Here is a 21816-nt window from a genome sequence, read left to right as displayed (position 1 = left end):
GTTGTCACCATCTTATGAGAGAAAAGGAGTGACTACTGCAGACATCCAGAAATAGGCCAGGAAGGTGAAGAGAGCCAGAACGAGACTGGCTGAGGCCGTGGAGGAAGATAGGCTTGCCAGGCTGGTGGAGAACATGAGGGAGTGAACAGAGATATGTTTTCAGAAATCCACATTTTAAAAGTTTTCAAAGCACATATTGTGGCCTTTGTAAGTTCTACTTGAAGTATCTTTATCTGACTTGTATGTAATTTTATATTGATTTATTAAAAAATACCTGCTGTAAGAACTAATCAAGTCTTCTTGTCCAATTTCTTTCTTTTCCCACATGCCCTCCCTCCTCTCCCCTATTTTCTTTCCCTAGTGCTCAGAGAGGGAGAGCCCTTCTCCGTTATCAATTAACCCCAGCCTATCAAGTCTCATCAGAACTTCCTGCGTCCTCTTTCTCTGTATCCTGGTAAGGGATCTTGCAAGGAGGAGGTGGTCCTAGTGCAGGCAACTGAGTCCATGGCAGTGAAAGCCTCTGATCCTTCAACACATTTATTATTACTCATATTTGTATGAAAACTGAATCTGTATCATATACCAATCTGGGTTTTAAATTTCTCATCTCTTTTTTTTCAGTTATATTTTATTTTTCAGCTTGTTGTTATTTATAGTGAGCTCTACCACAGCTAGAGCTACAAGATAAATTTTATCTGAAAAAAATTATCCTGAACTCAAAGTATATAATTTGCCTTCAAGGAAATTAAATACATTATTAGTTTTAAATTGGTGCTTGAACATTTTAGAAGAGGGGGTATCAATGTGACATTTGGAACCACATAAAAGTCAGAGATACTAAAGGAAAAATATCTTATAAGATACTATAAAACAAAGAAGCCACTTATTAGACTGGATTACAGGATATGGTCTAAGTAGCCCAGCAATGGCTCTCTCACAACCAGAAGTCCAACAATCATGTAAGTGTTAAGCCCACACATTGGATGACTCTACAGTACAAATACAGACCTGGAGGCTTTCTGGATAGATAATTGTCTCCAGTCTCTGTTAGAATCCTGCTGAGGTCGGATTTTGTATTGTTCCTAGCAGTAACATACAATAAATGGAAGTCATGAGGGAGGGAAAGAAGAAAAAGCAAAAGCTTCTTCCATGTCATGTGGACTGTCAATAAGAGTGGCCCAGGTTGACAATGAATCTTCATACTTCAAATTACTCCATAAAGGAAATGTCTTTTTCACCCAGGAGAGGTGGTACATGCTTTAGATCTTAGCACATGGGAATTGAGGTGGATCTCTGTGAATTGGAGGCCATTTTGGGCAACACAGTAAGTTTTAGGACAGTTAGATATACATAATAGAGACCCTGTCTCAGAGAGAAGTTATTACAGATGGGGAAAGAAAAAGACTGAGAGAGAAAGAGAGAGAGATAATTCCATATTGGGTTTCTAAAAGCTTAGAATTTTAATTTTACCGAATCTCACCATCACACTACTATCTTCAAATTTATTATCACCTCATCAATGGAAGGGTCTGTGATAAACCCTGCCTCAGGCATCTGACTACAGCCAAATGCCAAAAAGGCAAAAGCCACCCTTAGGGTGTGCCAAGGGCTTTACAGAAGGAGATTCTACAAGATAAGTTAATTATGCTAATAGCACCACACTCCCCTTTAGGGTGGGGTCTTCAGATCTCTATATAAGGGCTTGAGAAGCAAAAAACTCAGTCAGTTCAGAGGCCCTTGGAGGTGGTCACACAGTGGAGCCCTTCTTCAAGGTACAGCTGTTGTCCAGAGAGATCAGAAGGCACAGCATCTCTGAAGCAAAGGGCAAGCTTTGATAAGACCAGGGACCTGAAGGTGAGTGGAAATCCTCAGTCCATAGATTTCTATTTTCTCTGAGTCCAGGGAGTCTCATATAGAAGTACTTGTGATAATTGATATAGAGAATGCTGTTATTTTCAATTCATTATTGAGCTTCAAATTTTTAATCTATCATAACATTAAAATTAAGATGAGTATGGTTTCCTCAATTATCTAACTTTGGAAGGTATGGAGATACCTTATAGTATGACTTTTAGCATGGTATCTATACTTAGTGTTCATTATAAAAATCATATAATGCCAAATATATGAGATATTCCACTGGAAAAACTTATATTCTTGTGTTTCAAATATGTTTTTAACTATTTAGATAATATTTTATTAATGTATTGATTTAGGACACATTTGTTTAGTGATGTTATACTTTTAATGAGCTCCTTTTCTGGATACTCAGTTCATGAACGACTTCCATGGCATATATTCATTTCTAGCTCTAGCACTAAGGAAGTAATTAAAAAGAAAATGGAAACCACTCAGTTTTGCAGGAGCAATAATGAGAGGTTGAGGCAAGAGAATTTTGAATATGAAGGAAGGTCATCGTTAACAATCCTGATTTTCATCCCATTCAAAAAGTTGAGCGTACATTTATTATTTAGGTCCACATGATGTAATCAATATTTTAGAGTGATTTTTAAATAAGAGATAGATTGGTTGTCTTTACATTGTTATACTTAAAAATAACTCCCAGTCTTATTCTTCAGCAATGAGAAGTTTATACTGCATTGTTATATGGGAGGATGCAAGGTTAATACAACTTATTATTTCCATCCTCTTGTATATTTGAGGCTTCAAAGGTTACATGCTGTATGGTCAGATTTACAGAAAGTTCTGTGAGGAGATGAGAAGAAGGCACATGCCTTTAATCCCAGCATACCAGAGGTTGAGAGAGCCAAATCTGTGTGATTTTGAGACCCTGGGTCTACAAAAGGATTCCAGTACTATCAAGGATTTACACAGTAACCCTGTCTAACAAACAAAACAAAATTAAAAAGTAGATGGGTATGGTGGCAATCGCCTTTAATCCTAGCTCTTGAAAAGCAGAGGTAGGTGGGTCCCTGTGAGGTCAAGGCCAGCATGGTCTACAAAGCAAATCCAGGTAGTCAAGGCTACACAGAGAAACCCTGATGGAAAGAGAGGGGGGGCAGTGGGCAAGACACAGAGAGACTGAGAGAGCTGATAGGTAGAGGACTCCTTACTTGGGTGTCCAGAAGCTTAGGTTTTTAATTTAACCCATTGTCCCCATCAAAATTAGTTATTAAAATTGATTATCACCTTATCAATTGAAGGGTCTGTGATAAACCCTGCCTCATCCTTCTCACGACAGCAAACTATCCAGAAGGATAAAGCAACACTAAGAGTGTGCCCAGTGCTTTAAAGAAGGGGATTATACAAATTAAATTATTTATGCTAATACCTAAATATTCCAAATTAGGGTGGAACCTTCAGGTCTCTATATAAAAGCTTGGGAGCTGCAAAATTTGCCCAGTTCTGAGGCCCATGGATGCAGTTACACTGCAGAGACCTTATTTCAATTCACAACTCTTGTCCAGAGAATTCAGAAGACCCAACACCTCCTAAATAATGGGCAGCATTCTTGCATGCTTTTAGAAGACCAGAGATCTAGAGGTAGGAGGAACTCCTCATTCCATGAACTCATTATTTCACTGGTTTCTTGAAATTTCAAATAGTAATATTAGTGATTCTTAATAAGGAGAATGGTGTTATTTTCAGTTTAATATTGGGCAACACAATTTTAATCTCACGTAATATTAAAATTTAAGATTAAAATGGTTTCCTCACTTATTTTATGATCTTTATGAATCTAAATTTTGAATGTACAAAGACAACTTGCAAATTGGTTTTAGCATGGTATCTGTACTTAGCATTCATTAAAGAAATCATATAATTTTATGTGTATGAGATCTTCCACAGTAAATGAAGATTTACTCTTTTGCCTCAAATATATTTTAACAATATAGAGATGGTTTTCCTGTGTGTCACCTAAGCCTCTCCATTCTGGTGTGCAAGTCAATTACCTTTACTTTCTGAGTCTTTCTATGCAGAACTGGTTGTCCTAGACTTTGATACATAGAAGTGGCTATCATTGATTTTACAGAGATTTACCATACTAGTTATGGAATTAAAGGTGTACCCCACCTCCAGCTGCTTCATTCTCTTAATTTTAGACAAGTTCTATTAAGATTTGGTAAAGAGCTTAAGAGCGTGCACCTGTACCAATGGCGAATAATCCAAACATCTTTTATTTTTAAGGGATAAATCATTACATTGTTACGAGTAAGTGAGTTCTATGAGCACCACATTACCAGTGATACCTAATGTTGTTCAACAATTCCATTAATGACATGTAACTTTTTGTTTGTTTCTGTTTAGAATACTGATTCACAAAATCTGTGGAATTCCAAAAGAGCCTACTAAGCTGTGTTTCCAAGCTGTTCAAGCTGCTGTGGAAGTGTTTGTAAAACTGAGCTATTGTTCCTGGACATAGAATCTCAGCGCAGAATGGCATCGTCTGACCCAAGGCCTTGGTCCAAAAGAGACCTTCTGAACTTACTGGAATCCATCAAGAGTAACATCCCACCAGGTGACTTCCAGACCTTCCAAAAAACCCAGGCAGACCTAGACTGGGAAAAAGTAGCTTTTAAACAGTATTCACGAGAAATGTGCAAACTGAAGTGGACACAGATTTCTCATCCTTTGAGGAAGTTCCGCACACTGACAGAATCAGTGTTGGAGGCCAAGGAAGTGATTCATGAACCTGGCAAAACTGAGAAAGTCAAGCCACACCCTGACTTCCCCAAAAGACCCCTGACTGCCTATATGCGCTTTTACAAGGAGAAGCGAGCTGAGTATACTAAGAAGTACCCGAAGTACACCACTGGGCAGTTGACTAATGTCATAGCTACAGAATACAATCAGCTGCCTGAGGAGGTCAAGCAGAGTATGTTCAAGACTTCCAGAAGGACAAACAGGAATTCCAGGAAAAACTGACTCAGTTCAAGAAACAACATGCTGGTGGAGGGCCTCCTAAGAAGGCTGTGCGGCCAAAGAATCAAGAGATCAAAGAGTCTAAAAAATCAGAAAGCGTTATGAAAACGGGAATGACTCCTCCAGAAACGGCATTGCCCAAAGCATTTTCCTCCAACAAGATATTTCAGGGAGAACCCAAGAAACCTCCTATGAACGGCTTCCAGAAATTTCACCAGGATTCCTGGTCGAGCCCAGAGCTGCACCATCTGTCCTTCAGGAAGTGCTGGGTTGAGATTAGCAGGGGTTGGCACAGAGTCCCACGGGACCAGAGAGAACTTTATAAGCAACAGGCCGAGGAGCTTCAGAAACAATACTGGGTGAAGCTGAACCGCTGGCTCCAGAAACTGTCACCAGAGGAATATGCAGCCTACACAGAGGCAAAGGCTTCCTGTGGGAAGTGAAAGAACATGGCCATGTCTGGAGGCAGAAGCCCCAAGCATGCTAAAACAGATGTGCACTCCTCCTCAGAAAGGGGCCTGCCAGCAAGGCCTGAAAATGCACACGCGCTTATGGATTCTGGGGCAGATTCCTCAGAGACTACTACTGGACGTGATGGTGGCTCCCATGCATCGATTCTGATTAGCACAGAAGATGGGAAACAGGAAGACTAGAGCAGCTCCTCATACTCTAGCAGTTCAGGTGAAGATAGTTGATATCTTTCTCGGGGAACCATCTAATTTAGACACTGTTTTATCCACATTTCAATATCAAATCCAAACCTAGGACTACCCTGATAGAGAAAGAACTGACCACTCTTCGTTTTTATACTCCCTTACTTTTCTCTCTTACATCCTTCCTTTCTCACTAAGGACAAAGAAGGAGTAAGAGAAGGGAGTTTGCCATCCTACTGCCTGAATCGTAGTCCTAGGCACAGGAAGAAGCCTTCAGAAGCAGCACTTAAAAGCTATTTACATTTGATTTGACCAGACTATCAATCATCTTTACAAAGCTTACGCCTGAGTCTATAAACTGTATCAGCCCATTCTAGGGAGGGTTTCTCAGGCCTTGGAGTAGGACTCAATGAATACCAAGTCTGAAACTAAGAATAAGTAGAAACACTAATAGATAGGTACAATCACATATTATTTCTCTAACATTATCTGATTGGTCTTTAACACAACCGTACCATTCCTGCTGTTACTTTGCTGAGTGCAATTTTAAATAAAATTAAAATAATTTCTATTTCTTTAGCTGCTGAATATTCTAAGCCATATTCATGTATAGTTGCTTTATAATATATTTATCAGTACCTTTGAGACTATTTTTACTGAAATATTCATTTTATTAATTTTTGCTTAAGCATAGATTGGAAAATTTCTAATGTTAATAGAGTAGAAGAATATTTTGATATATATCTGGAACATAGAATGTTTAAATAAGGATGTAAAGACATATCTTCAAATATTTGTCATTTATTTAAGGTGAAATTTGCAAAATATCTTCTTACATTTTCATACTTAAAGCACAATATTATTCTGATTTTTGTGAATGCTTGTCTCTTTGTTCTCCAATGAAAACCGTTGTTTTGGTGTATGTACATTTTACAACTTTTACAATTTTTGTACACTTTTATTTAAGTTTTTGAAGATGTTGGATCAAATATATTCATGTAGCTATATGAAAAGATAGTTCTATTATTAATATTTTCTCATCTGCTTTTTGAAATTTGGTTAAAACATATAGGATAGGGATCCATAAAATTGTGTTGATATATGGTTTTCAATAAGTTATAGAATGTTGCCAGAAGTAGATATTTACTTATACAAATAAAGAATTTTAATAAATGTTGAATATTGATTTTATCATATCTTTAATCAAGTAGTGATGGAATTCCTCTGCAGTGTAATCCTCAGAGCTCTCTAGAGATACACAGAGAATACACAGGTCAACGGATACATGGGGAGAAGTGTAATTATGGAGGTTGAGAAATCTCATGAACCATGTATTAGTGAAGTCCTCCCTCCCTTCCTCACCCCCACCACCAAATGCCTGAGCCTGAGGACACTGTGGTATGAAACCCAGCCTAAGGTGAAATAAAACAAAATGTCCATGCTGAATTCAGGATTTCTAGCAGCTGCCAGCTTGGAACGAACCCTATAACTCTGAGTCACATAACCAATAGTTTTTGTATTCCATTGCAAGAGTGTTTTCTATACTAACCATAGGACAAATTCAAGCTCATACAATCCTTTTATGGGATTTTGAGAAAAGTTCTCTCCATGCATAGGCCTGGCTGTCTTGGAACTGCTATATACATCAGCCTTACCTTGAGCATAAAGAGATTCATTGCTTTTTGCTTCCCAAGTCATGCACACATTCCATCCAGCACCAGGAAGGCAGGGACAGAAGGATCTCTGTCTATAAGGGTTATAGTGCAAGGAAATTTCAATTTCAAGGCTTCCATGGGCTACAATAACGAGTGAACTCAAATCCATACTGGCAATTCAGTAATGATTTCTTACAACTCTTAATATGAAAGGCCTGGGCTACAGCCCAATGAGAGAGCACAGTGTGGAAATCCAAAGACAAATGAACCAAACTAAAATAGAAACAAGGCAATACTATGCAAAAAGGACTTAATGAAGCAGGGATCAATAGAGCACACCTTTAACTCAGTATGCACTGGGTGGAATATCTATCTATTTTCCCAGGTCCCCCAGAGCTACAGAATGTTTTAGGATAGAAATAAATAAACAGAAAATACATAAATTTAGAAGTGAATGATATTTTATGAAGCCATGAATAAAGTGGTGTTTTAGACATAATATATATTAGCATTAAGATCCTAGCCTGTCATGTAGGCACATACCTTTTTTCCTCTCACTGGGGAGGTGGACACAGGCAGATCTGTGTGATTTTGAGGACACAGAGTTCTTCAATGGGATCCTAGGACAGCCAAACCTATGTAGACAAACCCTTAAAACAAAACAAAACAAAAACTTAGCTGGACATTGTGACACTGTCCTTTAATCCTAGGACTTGGAGGGCAGAGGCAAGTGTATCTCTCTGAGTTGGACAACAGATGGTCAACCTAGGTAGTCCAGGACAGCCAAGGCTACAGAGAGTAACACTGTTTTGAAAAACAACAACAGCAACAACAAAAACAACAACAATACAACCCAGAACACACGCGCGCACACACACACACACAAACACACACACACACACACACACACACACACACACACAATGAAAAAGACAGAGGGAGAGAAGGGAGAGAGACAAAAAAAGAGAGAGAGAGAAAATGAGAAAGAGAGCAAATATTTATTTTCCTCTGTGGTAGAAAATGTTTTCTTTAGGGTATGTAAACGATTAATATGCTAACTATTAGGAACAGAACATAGGTGTGAAACTAATTATGCAAGTTTATATAGAGAAAAATAAAATAAAAATATTTAATTCTAGCTATAAAGTGGAGGCAAATATCTTAAATTCCAGCTCTAAGCAGACAGAGGCAGACACGTCTCTGAGTTGAAGCCATCCTGGTCTGTAAAGTGAGTCCAGGACATGTAAGGCTAACAGAGAAATCTTGTCTCAAAAAAATTAAATTCAATAAGTATATAAATAAATAATTATATTTTATATTTAGTAATTTAAATATTTTTCTAAGGAATATCATTTTGTAGTAGGGTATGTAAAGGATTAATCACTTAATTATTAAGGTAGGAAGATAGAAGTCTCACAATTTATATTAGAATGAAGTGTTTATTTCCAGCTATGCAGTGGAAGCACACATTTTTCTTCCAAGGACTCATCACTCAGAGGCATGCTGATTTCTGAGATGTGGCAAGCCTGGGCTATGGAGTGAATTTTAGAACAACAAGTGTCAAATAGAAAGTGTGTCCAAAAAAACACCCAAGTATGTGCATAATTCTGTGTAGGATTAAAGGACAATTAACCAAGAGGCACAGGAGTAGTAATTATATAAGCATGATTTACCAGAAATGACTTGACATTTCAGTCTTAAAACTAGCAAATTCTGTTTTAATACTTAGTCATTGTTTTAACCTCATATTCATTTCTGTTCCTACTACAAAGCACATAGTACTGTGCTGGAACTCACTAGATAGCCCAGGCTGGTGGTGAACTCACAGAGCCTGTAATGCCTCTGCCTTGCCAGTGCTGAGATGAAAGTCTTTGACCACCACACCTGGCTTTCTGAGGACAGGGCTGCTCTGTGTACCAGAGCTCATCCTCTCCTGGAATTACTTTGTAGACCACACTGGCCTGGAACTCATAGAAATCTGCTTGTCTCTGCATCATGAACTGCTGGTATTAAAGGTGTGCCCCATGATGCCTGGCTTACATAGGACAGGTTACTCTGCACAACAGAGCCCTAGCTGTACTGGACTCACTTTGGAGACCAGGCTGGCCTTAAACTAACAAAGATCTGGCTGTCACTGCCTCAGGGGGTGCTGAGATTAAAGGCCTGTACTACCAGGCCCATTTTCCCTGACAGTCTGAACACAATTTGCTTGCTGGATTGCCTGAAAATTATTGTACCTATTTCTTTTTCTACATAAAAGAAGAATTAGATGGGAAGGACACTGCTGTTTGCAGCTACCCAAGCCCAGTCTGCATCTCTGTAGTGGAGACTTTAAGGACAAACTCTATAACCATGGAGAGGCCTTCAGAAAACTCAGTTCCAGGGCAGCTTTTGACCCTGAGTACAAAATTCACAGTAATTGTGGAATGTTCATCATTGTTTTTTCTCTTTATATTTAAGCTTCCTTAATATAGTGTTCAGATGTACTCTCCAATAATGTGAGGTCAAAAAAATGTAACTTAATGTATTGTGTCTAGCTGTTCACTACTTGTTAATACTAGTTGGTAGAAATGTAGGCTGTAATTCATCAACCCATGATGATCTATGAGATATATATGTGGAAGGTTTTTGTCTCACTACAGCTAGTGTACTTGTTCAAACTGGAATGGAGGACATCTGCACTAGTGATGCCTGTGTGCCACTGACTGAAGATATGTAACATCAGTGACCATGAGAAAGAAAAGCTGAGAGGGTCACCCTTAAAGGAAAATGGAGCAAATCTGTTTGGAACTGGCTTGGTAGACACAGACATGCTCAGCTTTTAATCCTCCTTAGTCTTGTGACCTACATGGCCATAACACGAACAGAGTGAATAAAAAGATAATGGAAACCACCCAGTATTGTAGGGTGCTAGCTTGGGATGTTGAGGCAGGAGAATCCTGAGAGTGAAGCAAGTCTGTGGTTACGAATCCTGTTTTATTGGATACTTGATACTACTGACCTTTGGGGAGATTAACCAATGACTATTAGTTTATCTGGTTTTCATGTGGGTGGTGGTAGTGTGTTTGTCTGGTTTAGATTTTGTTAAAGTGAAGTTAACTATGCCCCGTGTTATCCAAGGTGCAGTGTAGTTAGCCTCTGTGGGTTGGCATTCTCCTTTTATTATCTTGTGTAGGGATGGATTTGTGAATAGGTACTGTTTTGATATGGGTTTTCATGGAATACCTGGAAATCAGCTGATTTCCTGCTCTGCTTCTTGACCTAGGGATAACTTTATTAAATCTAGTGTGTTGAAACCTCTTGGATGAAAGCTGTGTGCTAGGGCTGAAGGACCCCCAAACCAAAGGCTGGCTTTTGCAATTCACTGTCTCAAGGATCACAATGGAATCAAATATCCTGCAAAGGCATAAGGAACACAGCAACCTGGGAATGCTATATCTACCATTTTACTTGTACTATTGGAATATTATGTTGTATGGGAGAAAAAAGGGGGCACTTTACCCAAAATTGTTCAATTTCAAGTCATAATTTCATTTATTTTTTAGATTATATGATTTAAGTGAGCATGAGGAGGGAAGGAAAGGGAGGAGAGGTACCCCAAGGGAGAAAGAGACATAGACAGAGAAAGAGAGAAAGAGGTAGGAGAGTAAGAGATCAAGAGGCAAGAATCTCAAACCCAAATCTAATTATGGTTTTTCTCTGTTAGTCTTCAGGAATAAGGTACCCTGAGTGGTTCTCTAGGGTTTGATACTAAGTCTTTAAGTGGTTAACATGTGTGGTCATAAAAGGAGACCAACATGCTGCTGCTGTCTACAGCATTGCCTTGCACTTGTCTTGTTTGTTTTTCTGGAATCAATACATGTTTCCATTTTAACAACAAGCCCAAGATTTCTCTTAAGTGATGATAATTTGAAGCCATACAGGTATTATAAATGTTGTCACGTCTTTACCCTTCTAAGTAGCTGTGCCCTAAGAAGGACGAAGCAAGGAGATTTCTAAGCTGAGGCCATCCTGGTCTACAAGTGAGTTTAAGAAGAGGCAGGACTATAGATAAACTTTGTCTCCAAAAACAAAATATGTATATAATTCTAAGTTTGATTAAAGGAAAATCAACCACAAGGCTCATAAGTGGTTATTATATAAGCATGTTTACAAGGACAGACATGAGTTTTCAATTTATGAAATAGCAATTTTTATTTTAATACATAAACATTTACTTTTCATTTGTTTTGTTTGTTTTTTGAGAAATAGTCTCACTATGGAGCTGTGGCTGGTCAATTAGAGATCTTATTTTCTCTCCACAATGCTGAGATTAAAGGAGTACACCACCACAACCAACCCTGATGAACAGATTTTATCCTCTACATTTTTATCTTCTACAGAAAATAGTCAGCTTGGTATGGTTGTACAGCTTGTGAGTTCTAATCCAACCTGATCTCCATAACAAGTACCAGGCTTAAAATTTATTTTAAAAAAACTATATTGGAACAGTTTTTCTACTTTTATAGATATTTGGAGATGTTGGACTATTGACAAAAATAGAAGAACTTCTAATGCTGAAATAAAAAATTCATTGAGATAATGGCGATTCTGACTAGAGTAGCAGTGTCTTTATATTAGATACAAAGACCAGAACATTAAATTGTTCTTTGTAAACAAGTTTATGGTTGTTGCTTTGTTCCTCTTTTTCCTTTTGGAGACAGATTTTCTTTGTGTAATGGTTTTAGCATTTCTCAAACAAGCCCTGTAGACCAGGCTGGCCTCAAATCAAAGAGATCCAGCACCCTTAGCCTTCCCTGTCCTGTGATTAATGGAAGGTTTATCTTCTTTAAAGTATATAATTCACCACAAAGAAATTAAATACATAGTGATTTTTAAATTATTTCTTGCTAAATATAGAATTGTGAGTTTTGCTGTGAAATTTGGAATCATAAGTTAGTCATGATCTCTAGAGAAACAGACCTGGGAAGATGACTGTAAAACAAAAGGGACACTTATTAGATTGGATGACATGATGTGGTCTAATTAGTCCATCAATGGCTGTCTCAGCACCAGGAAAGCCAGAATCCAACAACTCTTCATTCCTCAAGGATGGATGACTCTACAGTACTAATATTGACCTGGAGTCTTGGAGGATTTCTGGATAGCTAATTGCCTCCAGTGTGAGAGAGAATTCTATGAAGTTGAATTTCACATGGTTCATAGCATTAAGATAGACAAAATGGCTAGCATGGGTGAGGACATGCAGAAAAACCTGAAGCTTCTTAAATTTCATGTGGACTGCCACCGAAAGAGGGACCCAGATTCACAGTGATTCTTCCTACTTCACTTCACTCCATTAAGGAAATATCTTTCTCTGCCATGTGTGGTGGAACATGCCTTGGATCTCAGAACATGGGAAGCAGAGGCAGATCTTTGAATTGGATACTAGTTTAGTCTACACAGCTAGTTTGACTATAGTCAGAGATACATAACAGAGATCCTGTTTCAGAAAGAATTAGTGACAGAGACATACAGAGAGAGAGAGAGAGAGAGTGAAAGAGAGAGGGGGGGAGGCGAGGAGGGAGGAAGGGAGAGAGAGAAGGCACAAAAATTCCTTAGTTGGCTATCCAAAACATTCTATTTTTAATCAAGACTCTCCATCACACTAAGTTCCTTTCAAGTTATTATCATCTCATCAATTGAAGGGTCTATGATAAGCCTTGTCTCATCGATCTAACAACAGCCAAATAGACAGAAGGTTTAAACAACACTGGAAATATGCCCAGTCTTCAAAAAGGAGATTGTACAGGTGAATTATGCTAATATTAAACATTCCACCTTAGGGTGGGGTCATCAGATCTCTATATAAAAGCTCGAGAAGGGTAAAACTCAGTCAGTTCAGAGGCCCTAGGAGGTGGTTACGCAGTGAAGCCCTTCTTCAAGATAGGGCTGTTTTCCAGAGAGATCAGAAGGCACAGCATCTCTGAAGCAAAAGGCATGCTTTAATAAGACCAGGGGTCTGGTGGTGAGTGGAAATCCTCAGTCCATTAATTCATACTTTCTCCCAGTCCAGGAATTCTCATAAAGAAGTACTTGTGATAGTTAACATAGGGAACACTCTTATTTTCAGATCACTATGGATCTACTAAATTTTAATCTATGATAACATTAAAATTTAAGATTAATATGGTTTCTTCACTGATGCTATGCCCCTTAAGAATTTAAATTTGGAAGGTATGGAGGTACCTCATAATCTGATTTTTATCATGATATCTGTAAATAGTATTCATTATATTTCTCACATAATTCTATGTATAATAGACCTTCCCCAGTGAAAGAAGTCATACTCTTGTGTCTCAAATAGGTTTTTAAACTTTTAGAGAATATATTATTACTGTATTATTTCATGACACAATAGTTTACTGACCTTACACTTTTATTGAGCTCCTTGTGCTGAGTCTTCATGAACACCTTGCCTATCATGCTTTGTGTTCTAGCCATAGGACTAAGAAAGTGAATAAAAAGATATTGGAAACCACTCAGTATTGTCAGGTGCTAACTGGGGATTTCGAGGCAGTAGAATGGTGAGAAGGAAGCAAGTCTGTGGTTAATAATCCTATTTTATTGGATACTTCATACTACTGACCTTGGGGGAGATTAACCAATGACTATTAGTTTATTTGGTTTTATATGGGTTGTGGTAGTGTGTTTGTGTGTTTGTCTGGTTTAGATTTTTTTAAGTGAAGTTAACTATGCCCTGTGTTATCCTTGGTGTAGTGTACTTAGCCTTTGTGAGTTGACATTTTCCTTCTATTATCTTGTGGAGGGATGGATTTGTGGATAGGGACTGTTCTGATATTGCTTTTCATGGAATACCTTATTTTCACCATGTGTACTAATTGATAATTTTGCTGGGTATTATAGTCTGGATTGGCATCAGTGGTCTCTTGCTATGTCCAAGGCCTCTGTGCAGGTCTTCTGGCTTTTTGTTCTCTTCAGAATTGTCTGTTGTGATTCTGATGTGTTTGCCATTACATGGTACTTGGCCATTTACCTTTGTGGAATTTAATAAAGTTTTCTTTGTTCTGAATGTTTTGTGATTTGAGCATTTTGTGACAATAGGATTTTATACTCTCAAGATTTCTTAATGCCAGTCTTGGTGGCACACACCTTTATTCCCAACACTAGGGAGTCACAGGCAGGAAGACACTCTGAGTTTGAAGACTGCCTCATTTACTGTGACAGTGTTTTTTATTTTATCTTTTCTACTTCTTCTTCTTCTTCTTCTTCTTCTTCTTCTTCTTCTTCTTCTTCTTCTTCTTCTTCTTCTCCTAGGTTTTTGGAAACAGGGTTTCTATTGTGTCCTGACTATTGTACTAGCTGGTAAATGGCTGGCCTAAAATTCACAGAACACTTCCTGCCTCTTACTCCCAGTTGCTGGAATCAAACTGTGCTCCACCAAGCATGTCTTTTTTAACCCAGAGATAATCTATATAACAGACCCCTAGCTGTCCTGGACTCACCTTGCAGAGCAGGCTGGTCTTGAACTCACAAAGATCTGGTTGCCATTGCCTATGGGCTGCTGAGATAAGTCCTATGCAACCACACCCAGATTCCTTGACAGTCTGAACAAGCTTTTCTTTATTTGTGGGAAGGATTACCCGGTAATTAAGTTATCCTTCTTTTTCTGTGTAGATGAAAATTAGATTGGAAAGACACTGTCATTTGCACCTACCCAAGCCCTGTCTGTGTCTCTGCAGTGGAGCCTTTAAGAACAAACTCTACAACCATGGAGGGGCCTTCACGAAATTCAGTTCCAAGCCAGCTGTTGAATGTGAGTACGTAATTCACATTAATTGTGGAATGGTCATCCTTGTTTTGTCTTTCTACTTAAAGCTCCCTATGTTCATGCACATTTGTACTTTAAAATAAAATTATCTCAAAAAATATAACTTGGTGTCCTGTGAAAGCTCCTATTTGCTAATAGTATTTGGAGGAAATGTAGGACACAATTCATCAGTCCATAATGACAAATTTATTCTATGATATGTATTTCTGCAAGGTTTTGTCCTTCTCTAGACAGCTAGTGTTCTTGCCCAAACTTGAGTGGAGGGCTTCTATACTAGTGATGCCTGTGTGCCACTGAGGTTACTTTTGGAACATCAGTGACCATGAGAAAGAAAAGCTGAGAGATGCAGCCTGACAGGAAGACAGAGGAAATCTGTTTGCAACTGGCTTAGTAGAGACAGACATGCCCAGCGTTTAATCCTCCCTAGTCACATGACCTAGATGGCTTAAAAGCCTCATAACTAGAACCTTCATAACACAAGCCTTGGTACCTTGGGAAAGATTCAAAATATGTTGCCTCTTCCTCCACATTTTTGTGTCCTAATATTTGAGTTTTAGAAACTTTCACAGAGAAGTTTAATCTATACTTTGATCTGTGAGTTGTTTCTATTGAGAAAATGGAGGATAGACCAAACAAAAACTCGACAATTGTGTATAAGTAGTAGTATATGAGATCTTGTGCTGTTTATATATCTCTTTATTTTCAAAGGGAACACTGAGAAGAAGCATCATACCCGAGAAACTACAAGAGAAGAGAGAGCCTTTGGAAGCCAAGAGAAAGTTCAGGGCCAAAACCAAAACCAGAACCCGACTTGTGGTAACAACCAGTGGTCCTATGAGGTTGACCAGTTGCATCTTCCAAAAGCCTGTGTCTAGAATAACTTCTAACCCTGGGAATATCACCATGAGAAGGAAAGACCAACAGAACCTGAAGAAACCTCAGCAGCTGTTGATTCTTTGGAGTGTTTTCTCTGTTTCTAATTTATTAATTTCAGTTCTGAGTTTGATTATTTCTAGATGTCTATTCCTCTTGGGTGTTTCTCCTTGTTTTTTTTTCTAGTGCTTCTAGCTGTGTTGATAAGTTGCTTCTGTGGGGTGTTTTCACTTTCTTTTTAAAGGTACTTAGTGCTATTAATTTTCCTCTTAGCTCTCCTTTCAGTGTATCCCACAAATTGGGTGTGTTGTTTCTTCTTTTTCATTGATAATTTTGCTGAGTAAAGTAGCCTGGCCTGGCATCTGTGGTCTCTTAGGGTTTGCAGGATCTCTGTCCAGGCACTTCAGGCTTTTATGGTCTCTGCTGAGAAGTCGGGTTTAATTCTGATAACTTTGCCATTAAATGATTTTGGCCCTTTTCCCTTGCAGCTTTTAATATTTTTCTTTGTTGTGTATATTTGGTTTGTTTGTTTCTTCTTGTATTTGGTCTTGAGGTCCTTGGTTTAGGATTGTCCTAAAGCAGTTCAACTTCGAACTTCAACTTCCAGGAATCCAAGCTGCCAATCAAATCTAGGAGTGTAAAGGGTCCAGTCTATGCCTAGTCCTTTGTTGTTTGGTGCTTCAGTCTCCAAAGGTGCCCTCGTGTCCAGGTGACTTACTTGGCTATGTTGGTAGTTCAGGCCTTTAATCTCAGCACCGCCTAAGGCAGTGACAGCCAGATCTCTGAGTTTAAGGCCAGCCTGGTCTCCAAAGTGAGTCCAGGACAGCTAGGGCTCTGTTGTGCAGAGTAACCTGTCCTATGTAAGCCAGGCATCATGGGGCACACCTTTAATACCAGCAGTTCATGATGCTGAGACAAGCAGATTTCTATGAGTTCCAGGGCAGTTTGGTCTACAAAGTAATTCCAGGAGAGGATGAGCTCTGGTACACAGAGCAGCCCTGTCCTCAGAAAGCCAGGTGTGGTATTAAAAGACTTTAATCTCAGCACTGGGAAGGCAGAGGCATTACAGGCTCTGTGAGTTCACCACCAGCCTGGGCTATCTAGTGAGTTCCAGCACAGTACTATGTGCTTTGTAGTAGGAACAGAAATGGATATGAGGTTAAAACAATGACTAAGTATTAAAACAGAATTTGCTAGTTTTAAGACTGAAATGTCATGTCATTCTTGGTAAATCATGCTTATGTAATTACTATTCCTGTGCCTCTTGGTTAATTGTCCTTTAATCCTACACAGAATTATGCACATACTTGGGTGTTTTTTTGGACACACTCTCTATTTGACACTTGTTGTTCTAAAATTCACTCCGTAGCCCAGGATGGCCTCATCTCAGAAATCAGCATGCCTCTGAGTGATGAGTCCTTGGAAGAAAAGTGTGTGCTTCCACTGCATAGCTGGAAATAAACACTTCATTCTAATATAAATTGTGAGACTTCTATCTTCCTACCTTAATAATTAAGTGATTAATCCTTTACATACCCTACTACAAAAATGATATTCCTTAGAAAAAATTAATTTTATTTTATATTTAGTAATTTATGTATTTATATACTTATTGAATATAATTTTTGAGACAGGATATCTCCGTAAGTCTTAGAAGTCCTGGACTCACTTTATAGACCAGGATGGCTTCAACTCAGAGACGTGTCTGCCTCTGTCTGCTTAGAGCTGGAATTTAAGATATTTGCCACGACTTTATACCTAGAATTAAATATTTTTATTTCATTTTTCTCTATATAAACTTGCATAATTAGTTTCAGATCTATGTTCTGTCCCTAATAGTTACGATATTAATCCTTCACACCCTAAAGAAAACATTTTCTACCACAGAGGAAAATAAATATTTGCTTGCTCTCTCATTTTCTCTCTCTCTCTCTCTCTCTCTCTCTCTCTCTCTCTCTCTCTCTCTCTCTCTCTTTTTAGGCTCTCTCCCTTCTCTCCCTCTGTCTTTCTCATTGTGTGTATATGTGTGTGTGTGTGTGTGTGTGTGTATGTGTGTGTGTTTGTGTGTGTGTGTGTGCGTGTGTTCTGGGTTGTATTGTTGTTGTTTTTGTTGTTGCTGTTGTTGTTTTTCAAAACAGTATTACTCTCTGTAGCCTTGGCTGTCCTGGACTACCTAGGTTGACCAGCTGTCGTCCAACTCACAGAGATACACTTGCCTCTGCCATCCAAGTTCTAGGATTAAAGGACAGTGTCACAATGTCCAGCTAAGTTTTTGTTTTGTTTTGTTTTTTAGGCAGGGTTTCTCTACATAGGCTTGGCTGTCCTAGGATCCCATTGAAGAACTCTGTGTCATCAAAATCACACAGATCTGCCTGTGTCCACCTCCCCAGTGAGAGGAAAAAAGGTATGTGCCTACATGACAGGCTAGGATCTTAATTCTAATATATATTATGTCTAAAACACCACTTTATCCACGGCTTCATAAAATATCATTCACTTCTAAATTTATGTATTTTCTGTTTATTTATTTCTATCCTAAAACATTCTGTAGCTCTGGGGGACCTGGGAAAATAGATATTCCACCCAGTGCAAACTGAGTTAAAGGTGTGCTCTATTGATGCCTGCTTCATTAAGTTCTTTTTGCATAGTATTGCCTTGTTTCTATTTTATAGTTTTGTTCATTTGTCTTTGGATTTCCACACATACTCTCTCATTGGGCTGTAGCCCAGGCCTTTCATATTAAGAGTTGTAAGAAATCATTACTGAATTGCCAGTATGGATTTGAGTTCACTCGTTAATGTAGCCCATGGAAGCCTTGAAATTGAAATTTCCTTGCACTATAACCCTTATAAACAGAGATCCTTCTGACCCTGCCTTCCTGGTGCTGGATTGAAGGTGTGCATGACTTGGGAGGCAAAAAGCAGTGAATCTCTTTATGCTCAAGGTAAGGCTGATGTACATAGTAGTTCTAGGATAGCCAGGCCTATGCAGTGGAGAGAAATTGTCTCAAAATCCCATAAAAGGATTGTATGAGCTTGAATTTGTCCTATGCTTAGTATAAAAAACACTCTTGCAATGGAATACAAAAACTATTGGTTATGTGACTCAGAGTTGTAGGGTTCATTCCAAGCTGGCAGCTGCTAGGAATCCTGAATTCAGCATGGACATTTTGTTTTATTTCACCTTAGGCTGGGTTTCATACCACAGTGTCCTCAGGCTCAGGCATTTGGTGGGGGGGGGGGAGGGAGGGAGGACTTCACTAATACATGGTTCATGAGATTTCTCAACCTCCATAATTACACTTCTCCACATGTATCCATTGACCTGTGTATTCTCTGGGTATCTCTAGAGAGCTCTGAGGATTACACTGCAGAGGAATTCCATCACTACTTGATTAAAGATATGATAAAATCAATACACAACATTTATTAAAATTCTTTATTTGTATAAGTAAATATCTCTTCTGACAACATTCTATAACTTATTGAAAACCATATATCAACACAATATTATGGATCCCTATCCTATAAGTATTAACCAAAATTTTAAAAAACAGATGAGAAAATATTAATACTAATATGATATTCTAATATAGCTACATAAATATACTTGATCCAACATCATTAAAAACTTAAATAAAAATTTATAAAAACTGTAAAAGTTGAAAAATATACATACACCAAAACAAACGTTTTCATTAGAGAACACAGAGACGAGGATTCACTATAATCAGAATAATGTTGTGCATTAAGTATGAAAATGTAAGAACATTTTTTGAGAAATTTCACCTTAAATAAATGACAAAATTCGGAAGATATATCGTTACATCCTTATTTAAACATTCTATGTTTGAGATATCTATCAACATATTCTACTACTCTTTAACATTAGAAATTCTACAATCTATACATGAGCAAAAATAAATGAAGTCAATATTTCAGTAAAAAATAAAGACTCAGGAGTACTCATAAATATAGTACAAAGCAAATATACATGAATATGGCTTAGAATATTCAGCAGCTAAAGAAATAGAAATTGTTTTAATTTTCTTTAAAATTGCACTCAGCAAAGTAACACCAGAAAGGGTACTGTGGTATTAAAGACCAATCAGATAATGTTAGAGAAATAGTACGTGTTCGTACCTATCTGTTAGTGTTTCTACTTATTCTTGGTTTCAGACTTGGTGTTCATTGGGTCCAACGCCAAGGCCTGAGAAACCCTCCCTAGAATGAGCTGATACAGTTTATATACTCATAGGTAAGCTTTGTAAGGATGATTCATAGTTTGGTCAAATCAAATGTAAACATCTTTTATGTGCTGCTTCTGAAGGCTTCTTCCTGTGCCCAGGACTCCGATTCAGGCAGTAGGATGGCAAACTCCCTTCTCCTCTCACTCCTCCTTTGTCCTTAGTGAGAAAGGAAGGATGTAGGAGAGAAAAGCAAGGGAGTATAAAAATGAAGAGTGGACAGTTCTTTCTCTATCATGGTTGTCCTGGGTTTGGATTTGATATTGAAATGTGGATAAAACAGTGTCTAAATTAGATGGTTCCCCGAGAAAGACATCAACTATCTTCACCTGAACTGCTAGAGTATGAGGAGCTGCTCTAGTCTTCCTGTTTCCCATCTTCTGTGCTACTCGGAATGGATGCATGGGAGCCACCATCACGTCCAGTAGTGGTCTCTGAGGATTCTGCCCCAGAATCCATAAGCCCTTGTGGCTTTTCAGGCCTTGCTGTCAGGCCCCTTCCTGAGGAGGAGTGCACATCTGTTTGAGCACGCTTGGGGCTTCTGCCTCCAGACATGGCCATGTTCTTTCGCTTCCCACAGGAAGCCTTTGCCTCTGTGTAGGCTGCATATTCCTCTGGTGACAGTTTCTGGAGCCAGCGGTTCAGCTTCACCCAGTATTGTTTCTGAAGCGCCTCGGCCTGTTGCTTATAAAGTTCTCTCTGGTCCCGTGGGACTCTGTGCCAACCCCTGCTAATCTCAACCCAGCACTTCCTGAAGGACAGATGGTGCAGCTCTGGGCTCGACCAGGAATCCTGGTGAAATTTCTGGAAGCCGTTCATAGGAGGTTTCTTGGGTTCTCCCTGAAATATCTTGTTGGAGGAAAATGCTTTGGGCAATGCCGTTTCTGGAGGAGTCATTCCCGTTTTCATAACGCTTTCTGGTTTTTTAGACTCTTTGATCTCTTGATTCTTTGGCCGCACAGCCTTCTTAGGAGGCCCTCCACCAGCATGTTGTTTCTTGAACTGAGTCAGTTTTTCCTGGAATTCCCGTTTGTCCTTCTGGAAGTCTTGAACATACTCTGCTTGACCTCCTCAGGCAGCTGATTGTATTCTGTAGCTATGACATTAGTCAATTGCCCAGTGGTGTACTTCGGGTACTTCTTAGTATACTCAGCTCGCTTCTCCTTGTAAAAGCGCATATAGGCAGTCAGGGGTCTTTTGGGGAAGTCAGGGTGTGGCTTGACTTTCTCAGTTTTGCCAGGTTCATGAATCACTTCCTTGGCCTCCAACACTGATTCTGTCAGTGTGCGGAACTTCCTCAAAGGATGAGAAATCTGTGTCCACTTCAGTTTGCACATTTCTCGTGAATACTGTTTAAAAGCTACTTTTTCCCAGTCTAGGTCGCCTGGGTTTTTTGGAAGGTCTGGAAGTCACCTAGTGGGATGTTACTCTTGATGGATTCCAGTAAGTTCAGAAGGTCTCCTTTGGACCATTGGCCTTCGGTATCAGATAATGCCATTCTGCGCTGAGATTCTATGTCCAGGAACAATAGCTCAGTTGTACAAACACTTCCACAGCAGCTTGAACAGCTTGGAAACACAGCTTAGTAGGCTCTTTTGGAATTCCACAGATTTTGTGAATCAGTATTCTGAACAGAAACAAACAAAAAGTTACCTGTCATTAATGGAATTGTTG

The 21816-nt window shown here is 38.8% G+C and overlaps 1 protein-coding gene and 1 long non-coding RNA gene across 1 annotated transcript in view; one reads left to right on the top strand and one right to left on the bottom strand.

The window, feature by feature from the left end:
- Nucleotides 1–286, top strand: part of LOC311598620 — a 123573-nt gene extending 123287 nt beyond the window's left edge. Inside the window, exon 3 of the long non-coding RNA XR_014779604.1 lies at nt 65–286. This is a non-coding gene — a long non-coding RNA (uncharacterized lncRNA). The remainder of the gene's footprint in view (nt 1–64) is intronic.
- The window catches only part of LOC311598614 (methyl-CpG-binding domain protein 3-like 2B), a 199368-nt gene that overhangs the window by 170161 nt on the left and 7391 nt on the right, over nt 1–21816 (bottom strand).

The sequence above is a fragment of the Acomys minous genome (genome assembly GCF_964271855.1).
Source record: "Acomys minous genome assembly, chromosome: 5".
Lineage (NCBI taxonomy): Eukaryota > Metazoa > Chordata > Mammalia > Rodentia > Muridae > Acomys > Acomys minous.
The sequence above is the reverse complement of the archived record's forward strand: the minus strand, read 5'-3'. Positions and strand labels throughout refer to the sequence as shown.